Source organism: Carassius auratus, unplaced genomic scaffold (assembly GCF_003368295.1).
Source record: "Carassius auratus strain Wakin unplaced genomic scaffold, ASM336829v1 scaf_tig00012911, whole genome shotgun sequence".
NCBI lineage: Eukaryota > Metazoa > Chordata > Actinopteri > Cypriniformes > Cyprinidae > Carassius > Carassius auratus.
In genome coordinates, this window is record NW_020524344.1 from 29121 (window position 1) to 42108 (window position 12988).

The window sequence follows — 12988 nt, forward strand, 5'->3', positions numbered from 1 at the left end:
TCAATCAATACTGATCCACTGTCATTACTGTTAATCCATAATAAACATGCATTTGAGTTCAACTGAACCAATTCTTTCTGAAGATTCAGTGGATCCGACTTAGAAAGCATTTCTGAATAACTGGACTGTAAAAGAACATTTATTTTAGCAGTAAAACTGTGAGGTGGGTGACATGTTGCAAACAACACAGAATATGTAGCTTAATCAAAACAGCAGTATTAATCTAGATGTTTGCTTTGCTACCTTTTAAAACAATAAAATGCTGATGAATTTCTTCAGCAGTATATGTAGTAGGATGAAGAGAATTGTATCTTGTATTGTTTGTGTAGAATTGCACTCTACATGTTTGCTGATGTTAAACTCAGGGGAGACTCACCGTGTAATTGGCACACAGCGGGTTGAAAGCGTTTGTCCCGCACACAAATAGCCCTCCATCATGGCTCAACAACACCTTAATATAGTTACGACACTCTTCCTGAAGGAAACAGAGAGAAAAGACAAGGATTACTCTGGTCGAATTTATTTATGGTTCATGTCCATTTACAAACTTCACAAAACACTACGGAGGTTGCATCAGATATATTTCGGTTTTCAGTATTTTGAGGTCAGCTTTTAACCATAGTAGTGAATGATGACATATTGTCATACTATAGTATTTTGCAAGGTACAGTACTTGCAAAATAACCTTGCAGGGAAGATGATATATGTCCGAGAATCTAGGATATTATGATGATTCCATGTCCGATGTACTATTCCATGAAATGCAATGCAATGAAATACCTTTATAAACATTATTGTCAAATTAATTTGCCCTGTTTATATTTTATTATATTATACAGCAATGCCTGAGAGCACATTGGGAATCTGGGATCCAAAATCTCTTTTAAACCTGAATATAAACAAACCATTTTAGGATTAAAACTGAAAGAGAGAGTGAGAGTTTGTATAATGATGTTGTCTCAATTGGCATAAACACTATAGAAATGGGTATTCTTATTAATTATTGTGTGGAAACATCAGTGATGATATCTCATCAGTGTATTTGTTTTGCCAGACTGATCCTCTTTGAATCACAATGACTTGGCAGCATTTGACGTTCGTGTCATTTAACAAAGTCGTTTGAATCCTAATTAAAATTTGAGTGAAGAAGAGAGAGATGAACAAAACATTGTGTGTGTGTGTTGGGTCACACGTGAAAGGGTAAGAGAGGATGGACAAAAGAATAATGCTGAAAATATTGACTCAGCTTCACAAGTCATTTTCCCCCAGACGTCATTATTTTGAGAGCTGTGTTTGTTTTGGAAGACAGACACCAGATAATTAGGTCCCAGCTTGCAGCTCCACCACAGAGCCCACACTGTGGACATCACCCAAAAACACATTTTCCCCAGGATTTACATTGTATTTGGAATAGATTTGCACAGTTCGATTTAAACAGGAAGTAGCCGGACTTGAATGCATCACAATGTGGGTCCAGCTATAAAAGCAGTCCTGAAAGCTACTGGATAGCCAGCTGCGAACACTCATGCATCAGGAATGCCTTTGTTCCTTGACGGACATCAATGGAACGTTTTGAAGTGGTTTTGTGTATTTTGCTGAAACCTCTGCATGTGGGCCCCATCACGCAGCTCCACCGTAGGGCCCATTCACTGCTCTCCCCATTGAGTTTGACTGGGCCTCCTGGTGGAGCCGAAACCCGAGGGGGCCGACACTGAGGTCAGGCTCTTTGAGGTGATTAGCAGGACTGCCGAGGGTCTATGTGTTGTTACAGATGCAACTCCAGCGTTCACTGTGTGTGTGTGTTTGCACAAGAGATGTTGTTACAAATGCATTCAAGCTGCTCACAGCATTAAACACAAACTCCCTAGTGATAGATCAACTTACAGCGTGTGTGTGCATGTGTTTGAATAAGAGAATGGACAGGGACCTTTTCATTTTTGATAAGCTGAAGAGAAAGTGTGTGTGTTTGAGCATATACAATTACGCAACCTTTCACCTTTTATTATAGTGAGTATTTCCACCTGATTTGTTGAGTTATGCTCTAACATTACCACATCAACACTGCCAGTTTCTCACCTCTGTCTTGGTGATCATCAGGATACAATGCAAATTATGGTGGCAAAATTAAACAACCGTTTCCCGATAATTACCCACCAATTAGAAGACAATAGAGCTGATCTTCACTCTAAAACTGAACCCAGACAGAAATGTGTGTTGAGTACATCATTAAACAGCATTCACAATAAATGTAACTTCTCTCATGCAACATTTTCAAGTGCAACTGAATATTTAGCTCTGAATAATGTAATGTGTGGCAGGATATCTTGACTTTGTGTTCTTGATTGGATCGTAATGTAAGGCAATGATAGTAATGATGCTTGCTAAGGCAGCTAAGGCTGTTTTACAGAGGGAAACTAGAAACTATTGCTCATTCTTAGATGAGGAGAGATTAACTACTACTTTTCTAATTCTGCAGACTTGCAGTTTTTATCTGGTGAATGATAAACTGATTAGGAATGTAGGCGGACCAGGTCTCTTTCAGTTGGGCTCAGTTGATGTTCGCAGTAAGTAGATGAAACTGTATAAAGATTATAAACTTTTACAATTCAAGAACATTGTCATTTCCACAATGATTTTTCTACATGTTTAATATTTGTGACTGATGCCAGTGATTGTAAGTGAGGCTATGCAATGGAGAAAAAAACCTTCAGAACGAATTGAAAAAAAAAGACACCTGTAAAAAAACTATGTATAAGACGTTTAATTATAGATATTCAAGGAAATTATAGTGCCTTGAAAAAACACACTAGAGATGTTATAATTAAGCATATTACACAAATCTGAAAAGACCTGAGAAATGTCTACTCAGGCAAGAACACTTATTGATTTTTTTTTTTTTATACTCACTGTTTTGACAATTACTACCAGCACCAACATAATAGGACAGATAATGTTAAGCACATAATAAGAAAAACAAACCTTCTACATTTCAATAATTAAATAAAATCACCAGTATCCACAGTGCAATTTTTTAAAAATCAATTTTAATCATTAAGTGTAGCAGTTATGAAGTGACTGATTTGGTTTGTTTTTCTCTCTGACTGTCAATCTGCTCCAGGCGATGGAAAGTTTAATCTTAGAATGTTAGAATGTGTAAATTGCATTCCGGGGAATGGGGTGTTTTTCTTCATCCCAAGGCAACAGTTTAAAAGAAGCCAAATTCTGTGGGAAAAAATGGATTTGGCAACACTGGCCCAAGCAACCACCTAGCAAAGCTGTAGTAACCATCCAAAATGCCATAGCAACCCACTGGAGAGTTGCTAGGAACCAGCCAGAAGATCATAGCACCTCAAAACAACTCTCAAAAAAAACACTCAATATAAAAGATCTAGTTGGTTAATATCAGTTTCCCTGCCCACAATACCTTGCTCACATCATCAAGATAGGTTCATCATAAACATCCCGCTGAACGTGAGCACAACAGTGTGCTGTAAACTCTCTGCAGGGGGTGGGGAGATATTATGTTCCGCTTCATAAACTGTAAAATTGAATTCATCAGAGATGCACGCGGGTCGATCCGTACGCCCGTCTGAGGTGTAAAAAGCAGGATTCGCTGTGGGGAAGAGCACACGTGGTTCAGGTCTCTGTGAAACACTATCAAGAAAGTGTCAAGATTTATCCTTCAGATAAGAGTGTGTGATGAACTCCTTTCTACTCTGATCAAAGTCTGACTTCTCCTCCCTTATTCCCTTGCTCTCCTGTCTTTCTTCTCACCTTTCTCACTCTCCACCACTCCTTGTTCTCTCTCCGCAGGTCTCCTTTCACTCACCGTTTCTCCCACTCCACTGGCTTTTCGCTTCTTTCTGCACCAAAACCACTCGCTGTCAGATTAGTGCACATTCAACACTTAACCATTTAAAGATTCTCACATTTCTAAGGCCTCTAAATGATCAACATGATCAAAACTGTTGTTCCTTGAAAACCTGATGTACACCATCTACTGCATCCCTTCTGTCGTCTGATTTTAAGCAAGTAAAAGGCCTTTTAATATCATTTAAAAACATCGACCTTCAGTTCACAATTTTATATATAGGGTTCACATACTTTTCACAAAACAAAGGGTTCACATACTTTTTCCTGCATTTTTATAGCTCCCAACGATTATCTCACTGTGCCTATTTTATTTCTCCTAAGACATTTTAGAAGAAGCATCTGAGACAAACCTGCTCAAGTGCCTAAAGCTAAAATAGCAATATCAGAGAAATAACATTTTCTTCAGGGTCGGACAAAAAGATATTCAGTGAATTGCTCATGAAGAGATCTTGTTGCTCATTTTCATTCAGAACGACTCCACAAATGGAGTTCTCATCCTGCAATGCCCTTCAAGCCAATAAAAATGACAATTGGAACACATTGAGAGAGAGAATAGATACTGGAAGTGAGTGTATCTATTACACCACACACACACACACACACACACACACACGTTCCTATACTCCATGTAAGAGTATCGCAGGCAGCAGATGTCATCTTTTTGTAGTTAGTCACTGTGTTATTGCTGTAGAAATCTGTTTATCTTGCACTTCATAAAAGCCAATCAAAGCAGCACAAGTGACATCAATTCAAATCCTGTTTATTCATATTAATTATAAATGATCCATTTATTCACCTCTGAAGATGTTATTGTGTTATCTATTATTAAACATGTGTGATGCAATGACTGTAGTTTTAAGTTGTTTATTTAGTTAGTTCCAGTAATTTTGTGATTTATATTTAATTTATTTCAGTTTACTAATTTTAGTACTTTAATTATTAAAGTATTATATTTCAATTGATTGCATAGCAATATTTCTTGTTTTCTTTTTTTATAGTTCTATATTTTTCATCATGTTTCAGTGTTAAGTAAAACTTTTTTTAGTAATACCTTATGATTTTGCCATTTGTATTCATTTTTTTGATTTACTAAAAGTATAGTAGTAATTTAGTAGTTACGTAATTTTGTTACTGTTATATTATTTTGTCACTGTTTTACTTTTAAAATATTTCTATTTAGATTAAATTTATTTATTTTCATTTTCATTTTATGTTTTAGTACTTCAACACATTACATTTCAGTTAACTGTCATTTTTGTTTAAGTTATGTTTAAGTACAAGTTTAAGAGTTTTTCATTCATGTTTTAATTTTAATTAAGAGTTAAGTAAGTTTTAAATGCTTCTTTTTAAATAATTAAAATTTTATTTAATGTATTTATTTCAGTTATCCTTTTAGTAATTTTAGTACTTCAATTCATTACTTTTCTATTAATTGCAAAGGCTACATTTCATATAAGTATAATTTATATATTTAACATATATATATGATATTTATTTATTTTATTTCAGATTTATTTCAATAAAAACAATTCTCTTCACATGAGCACAATGCTATTTTACAGATCCTCACTGTAGTAAGTGTGTGTGTGTGTGAGTGTGAGGAGTCAGAATAAGGATATTGAATTTCCACCTTCATTATGAAATCATGTCAGCTTAAATCAAGCAGCAAGACCACAATTACTGCAGGAACATGCTACATCAGATCAAACACATTTCATCTGACAGCACTCCTAGAGTCCATCTAATCTTATTCCAGAGCAGATGAAGTGCAAAAAACGGCTCATGGACCAGCAGTCTCAGTTTTAGGTCTGATACCAGTGGTGTGTGTAGGGGTGCGCTCAGATCTCTTACAGAAGGACGGATAATTGGATATATGTCTCAAACGAACTCATTTCTGGGTCGTCTATGCTAATATTCTTTCTATCTCACACAATTAGATTTGATTGCTGTGGAAAACCCGTTTATAGTTTATGAGGTAATTAGCGATCATGAACAAAAACAGCACAGAAAGACCAAGAAAGAGAACGCAAGGAGAGTGTGAGAGCCTGTTGCAGAACTTGCCGGAGGCAGAGATTCGCAGGTGTGTGTTTGATGTCTCAGATTTGTGTGAACATGTGGGTGGGTGGCAGACAGGTCTCATTTGTAAGCTCCCTCTTGCCAGACAATAATCCTTGTCCAGGTTTGACACTCAGTCTCTTGAAGTTCTCTCCCTGCAGTCATACACATCTATTAAAACGGCCTGGTTTGTGAAATAGTGGCAATGCGCGACTCTTACATTATGAAGGTGGGCAGAAGGCAGAAGGTAATTAGCCTCTGCACTGAAGAATAAGAACAGATTTATCACAAAAACATCAAAGAGAGAAACAATCAAGTCTGAGGTTGCAGCTTACAAAACAGGGCTTCACAAACTCTCCAATCGGCTCAAGTTAAAGAGAATATTGAACAAAGACTTCTGGAGAATTATTGGGGCAGGACAGATCAAGGGATGTGGGAAAACAAAAACACATTTTCAAAATCAACTAGATGGAACTTGAGGGACTCGAGATGTGCTTTCAAAGGTTCAAGATTTTTTTACTTCATGCAGTCTTAAAAATACAGAACTCGTGGCATTATATTATAAAATGAATATTAATCACTAATCGGGAAAACATACAATTGCGATAATTAAAATGTTATTTAACAAAAAACTAAACAAAAAAATCTTGGTTTGCTCTGCTTGTTGTGCAATTAGGCCACAATGTTGGGATTATACTCCATCAATATGACTATAAAATTATAGCTAGATATATGGATGGATGGATGGATAGATAGATAGTATATTTATTATATATATATATGTATTATTATTATTAATAATAATAATATTATTACTAAATCAAAATCAAAATAAGAAATATTACTTTTTTATATTTTACTGTAAAAAAATATTTTATTTTATTATATTTTAGAATGTAAAATTATAATCATTTTAATAATTACTGAAGTCTTGATTTGTGGACTGCAAATTTATTTGAACAAAAAAAAAAAGCAGGGATTCTTTAAACTTTCTATTTTCTTGACAACAGCTTTTTTTTAAGTATTTCTAATTATGGGAAGATAGTTTCAGTTTTATTTCAATTAATCATGTTCAAATGACTTAACATGATCCATCCCTCGACTGAGATCTCTTGCAATAAAGGCCACATTTACTGCTAAAGTGCCAACTCACCTTCTTAAAATCATCTTAGATCAAGAAATACAGTAGCATCTAAAAATAACCACAGTTCTGAAATGATCTTTAGCACATTAATCTGGGTCTACATGTGCTTTTGTATCAATATGCCAGTTATGCATTTTATTTCATTAGGCAAAGTTAACGAGGCTTTTTGTAGAATTTTTGCCTTAATGCAATTACTATATTGATACAGTTCATGGAAAGCTGGTGGTAAATGTAATTTTACTGAAAGGCAATAGTCTGGTACTTTTTGCTGTAGCAGGTTATGTGTGAATCACTGGTTTAACTGGCATCACAATTGAAACAGTTTTGGCTTTTATTAAGCACATTTGGATCTGACAGCTCCTGCAGCAGTTCACTTATGTTCTGCTTTTTTGCATGTTGCACCTGATGAAGGACAGAAGTTAAGAATGTGTGGAATTAATCCAAAATATTTTCTAAGCATTTCAAATGCAGTTGTCATTGCATACTTTGAATATTGTTGGCTCTATTGTTCTATTGTAAGCCCCTTGAAAAAAGTGTTTGCTAAATGAATAAATGTAACTGTAAAAACACAGTTTGAATGGCATTAGTGTTTGAATGCTAACATAAGTCTAGCATGTCTAACATTAGACACACATTAGCTGTAGGGAAATTATATGTGATAAAACACAAAGAGAGCCATAAAAGATAACTGGCAGTATGAAAGTAAATCTAATTTTAGTAAGAGTTAAATAACATCCCTCAATAACATCCAATAAGTAACCAAGGCTGTAAGTAATCATCTGTAATAAGGCTAAAAGCATCCGCCGAGAGGCTAGAGTTACATGTCCTTGTGAACCAGCAGAAAAAGCCAAATCCTTATATCGTACATTTACTCTCCAGGAGAATTTATTTGTGTGAGACTGTCTCCAGCTCTGCCACAGGTCTGAAACATCAAGCGCTTGGCAATAGCAAATCACTCAAAGTGCTGTGAATTAATTTCCTCGCTAAGACGGTTCTAAAAATGGCCGTGAAATGCGAAAAAACGTTGTGTTATTTGAACGCTCACCTCATGTTTGCCCTTCATTCTACAGATGCGGATGTCATTCTTATTGGACTCCCACGTCCTTTTCTGTAAAACAGCAAAGGAGTACAATTATCACCGACATTTATGGGAAAACATGCAATTATGTGTGTGTGTGAGAGAGAGAGAGAGAGAGAGAGAGAGAGGTACAAGGTCTCACCTTGCTGTAGAACATTTCATCTCCAGATACATGGTCCAGTTCCACTCGATAAAGGTCATCTCTGCACCAACACACACACACACACACACACACACCAGCATTAGCAGTAACATTAAAAATGGGCCTTAATTTAACATTAAGAAGGCGAATCATAAATCATATACTATTTCTACTACAGAGTATGCACCACACAACAAACATAAATAAAAAATAAAAATGCAATCAGTATTTTGGCCATGAAACTGGACTGGAGAAGCGAATTTGTGTAGAGTTATCAGTAAATATATGTACAATTTGATTTGATTAACTTGATTAATCCCAAAGGGAAATTCCAATGTCACAACGGAGCTCACCACACAATAATAAATAAATACATGAATAAAATACTACATTTTATATAGCACTCCTTTGTTTGAAGGGATATCATGATTATACACTATATCATGATTATACAATATACAAATAAGATTCTAAAATAAATCATCTAATCTGATAATAATTATAGAGTAATAGCTGTTGGTAAAAGTGACTTTCTATATCGTTTCTTGTAACACCTAGGCTGAATTTGATTAAATATATTCAGTTTATTATGACAGTTTCTTGGTTTTTAGCATAAAATCTACCAAAAATAAATTAGGATTATGCTTTAAAAAACTGAGTAGAAATACTAATACTAATTGTGTTTAAAAATGCACTTAATTTAAGACATTTTCAAACAATCTAAATAATTTGAAGAATTATTTTCTTAAACTATTAGAAAATAAAATATAAATTAAAAAATTTAATTAGACTCAAAAGTATTTTTTTTTACTTTTTATTTTAGAAATTAGAAATGTTGAACTGAACTCAAATAAAGTAATTGCTGAAATTAGCCTACTAAAACTGAAATGTTAAAATAAACGCTCCATTGTTTGTTCAGGTTAGTTCAAACTGCATTAACTAACATTAACAAACAACTCTAGATTTTTTTAAAATTTGTTAGTAAATGTAAAAAATAATATTAACTAAGATGAATAAATGTTGTAGAAATATTGCTCATAGATAGTTCATGTTAATGCTAACAAATGAAACCTAATTGTAAAGAGTTACCATAATTTATCAACAATTCTATGTTTCAGTATGTCTGATTTACTGTCTGACTACATACAAATATTTTAACACTGTCAGTAAAGTATAGAGAATATTAGAAGCATGCAAATCAAATTACAGCCCAAATCATGTGACAAACTGAGACAAGACAGAAAGTCTGTGAAGATATATTTCACCACCTACAGGAATACAGTGAAGCATTGAAGGCTTTTGATAAAACAAATCCATCAAGCTGTCTATGAGAGCAGTCTTAATGTGAGTTCTCAGCTCTGGAGATGTCAGCCTCAGAGTTCTGTGGTGTCAGTAACCGGTTTATAAGAGTTTACACTTTCCACAATGTGCTCGGAGTGCTCGGAAACGTAAAATAGAATATATATATATGACCCTGGACCACAAAACCTTAAGTGTCATTTTTTTTTCGAAATTGAGAATTATATATCATTTGAAAGCTGAATAAATAATCTTTCCATTGATGTATGTTTTATTATTTGTTATTTATTATTTGGCCGAGATACAACTATTTGAAAATCTGGAATCTGAGGGTGCAAAAAAATCTAAATACTGAGAAAATCACCTTTTAATTTGTCCAAATGAATTCTAAGCTATGCATATTACTAATCAAAAATTAAGTTTTGGTATATTTACGGTAGGAAATTTTAAAAATATCTTCATGGAACATTATCTTTACTTATTATCCTAATGATTTTTGGCTTAAAAGAAAAATCAATATTTTTGACCCATTGTTCTTTGGCTATTGCTAAAAATATACCCCAGCGACTTAAGACTGGTTTTGTGGTCCAGGGTCACATATCTGTTCCCCAGCTTCAGAGAAAGCAAGTGTTTAAGTGGCTTGACTGCGTAATGGTTAGAGGTCAGCGAACAGGGGTTTAACTTTCAACCACCGCTTAACTAGGACCACATGTCACTCCCTCGGGAGTCAAAATCCTTTGAAGACCTGTCTATGTGACGGATTTCAAAGATGTAAATAAATGTAAGACCATTCAAACTGGACACAGATTTCCCCTCAAACATCCACATGCACACTTTGAATGCGTGGAAAGAACATGCTGCTATACTGCTGAGTCTGTTGAGTTAGAAGAACAGAGTGTTCATGTCAGAGCTTTGAAACATAAAGAAATGTTCTCATTGTGTAACCTGTCATTTCCATTTAAGACCAATTAGGTACCGTGATGGTGTAGCGAAATAGAAAGGTTTTAATAACAGAGAGGATATTATAGTACTCATGTCACATTAATTCATAATGTAAAACCAAATACAGTGAAGTTGCTGTGTGAACAGAGTGGGCAACACTGAAGTTAACATGTTGTTAATTACTACAATAAATATTATAATTATTAAAAACATATCATATCATAAAATCTAAAAATATTAGAAGAAGAACTAAACAAAAATCGAACATTTTGCCATGGCAAGTTGAAGAACTAAAATTATTCACTGGAAATAAACAAAAACTCAAACTGAACAAAATATTAAAAATTAAATAAAAATTAATTAAACCTAATTATGAAAAAATAAAAAATAAAATAATAAAATAATAATAATAGAAATAGAAATACTAATAAAATGACAAAGCACATACTGTAACAAAATGACAAAAATAATTAGAAAAAGACAAATATAAAATAAACCATTTATATATAAAAAATATTATATTATTTAATATTTAAAAATTAAAAATGATAAAATTTTATTTTAATAAAAAAAATTGCTTTGCTAGCTTAAAAATGTATATATATATCATACTTTAATAACAATGATTACCACAGAGAATAATTTTCACTTCTTCCTTAGTACAGTATGTGCAGCAATATGCAAAATGAACACAACAGTTTTTATTTTGATTGCTCTGAAAAGACGTGCAATATGCAAAATATAATGTACAAATATTTCTGATGTGAAGCGTGCATGTTGAATTGTTGTGAATGCAGTTGGATGTTACCTGGCTCCGATGTAGAGTGTACGGTTGACTTTCAGTACGGTCTGAATGTAGAGTGGCTCCTGACGGGTGTAAGAGTGATGCGCTCGGCCCACAAACACTGGATATCGTCTCACCACTGACAAATACAGAAACAGAGACGGTTCAGAAGAGAGGAAAGTCAAAATGTGGAAAAATGACTAGTTGAGATAGAAGACAGTGACAACCAAACAAAAGAGCCAAAACATGAAGAATAGATGGAGGAAAAAGAGACTAAAGCACAGGCAGGAATGTGTCCATCACTTTCCCAGAAGAGTTATGCCCCTTTCACACTGAGTTTCTGGACCACTGAGAGACAGAAGTCCTCAGAGACAAAAAAGTACACACATCATTGTCCTCTGCATGCAGAGCCCAAAAACAAGCTGTCTTAAAGCAGAAGTTCAACAAATCTGTCATATTTACTCACCCTTTTGTAGTTCCAAACCTGTATGACTTTATCTCTCCTAAAATATTCTGCATGCTCTTTTCAAAGTAATGACAATAAAGATTCAGGCATCAAAAAGGACACAACGGTAACATAAAAGCATCATAAGCTTGGTTTATACAACTTGTGTCCTACATTCTAAATCATGCGACAGGTTTTTGTGAGAAATAGGAATACGCATCATTACTCAATACATTACAGTCAACTGTTAACCACTAAATAATTGAATCAGTGAGCTGAACTCAAGAACTGCATTAGTTCAATTCATTAATGAAACTTTCAGACCCTTTTTCATAAAAAAAAAAAAAAAAAAAAAACATTAAAGTGCGACTATTATGGTTAATGAAAGGTTCATATTTTGATTTTGGGAGTCCCAAACAAGAGGTGGACATGCATGCAAGGTCAATAAACACTTTCATTGTCTATAATATGCATTTTTTTAAAGCTTACTTGCTAAGCGAATCTCAACCGATTTGCTCAATGATTAATTTTTCCAAACCCCTTCTTTGCCAGACACTAATCTGCAGTGATCGGTCTGATTGGTCTCATTTTCATTTGACTTGCCTGTAACGCCCGATAAAGCAGCGTTTGTGAGTGCAGTGCTGCTGAGTGTACAGTGTTAACGGGAAACCAATATTTTTACCGCACCAAAAGCAGCACCTAGTGGCAAAGAATGAATTTGCATTTTCATTCAGACCAGTGCAAAAGAGCATCAAGTGGGCGGACACTATGCAAATGATTCAGGTTGACCTCAACATGAAACGGCTTGAGATTCATTTTAAAACGATTCGTTTCAATGATTCAGAGTAGACTCTTTCTTTTAAGAAACAATACACGGTGCACTTTCAGATTTAAAGATTTGCAAGATGTTTTTATTCACTTAAAGCTGTTTTGTACTGCATGAAAAATGTTTTTCAAAAATCCAGAATAGGTGAACTTTAAACGATTCATTAAAAAAGTAAAAAATAGAAAAATAGATTTGTTCACATTATGAATATATCATATGGACCAGTTACATATGTTGCATACTAATATGATATGCTTTCCTGGTGCTTTTTTTTGTCATTTTAGAACTTTCAAATTATTTACTTTCATTATACTGAATAGATTACAAGGGCATTCGTGTAAAATATCCCCTTTTCTTTTTGAATGAATGAATAAACGCACACAGCATTGTTTCTTTTAAC

The 12988-nt window shown here is 34.2% G+C and overlaps 1 pseudogene; it reads right to left on the minus strand.

Moving 5' to 3' along the window:
- The window catches only part of LOC113073813 (semaphorin-6B-like), a 40996-nt pseudogene that overhangs the window by 26320 nt on the left and 1688 nt on the right, over positions 1-12988 (minus strand).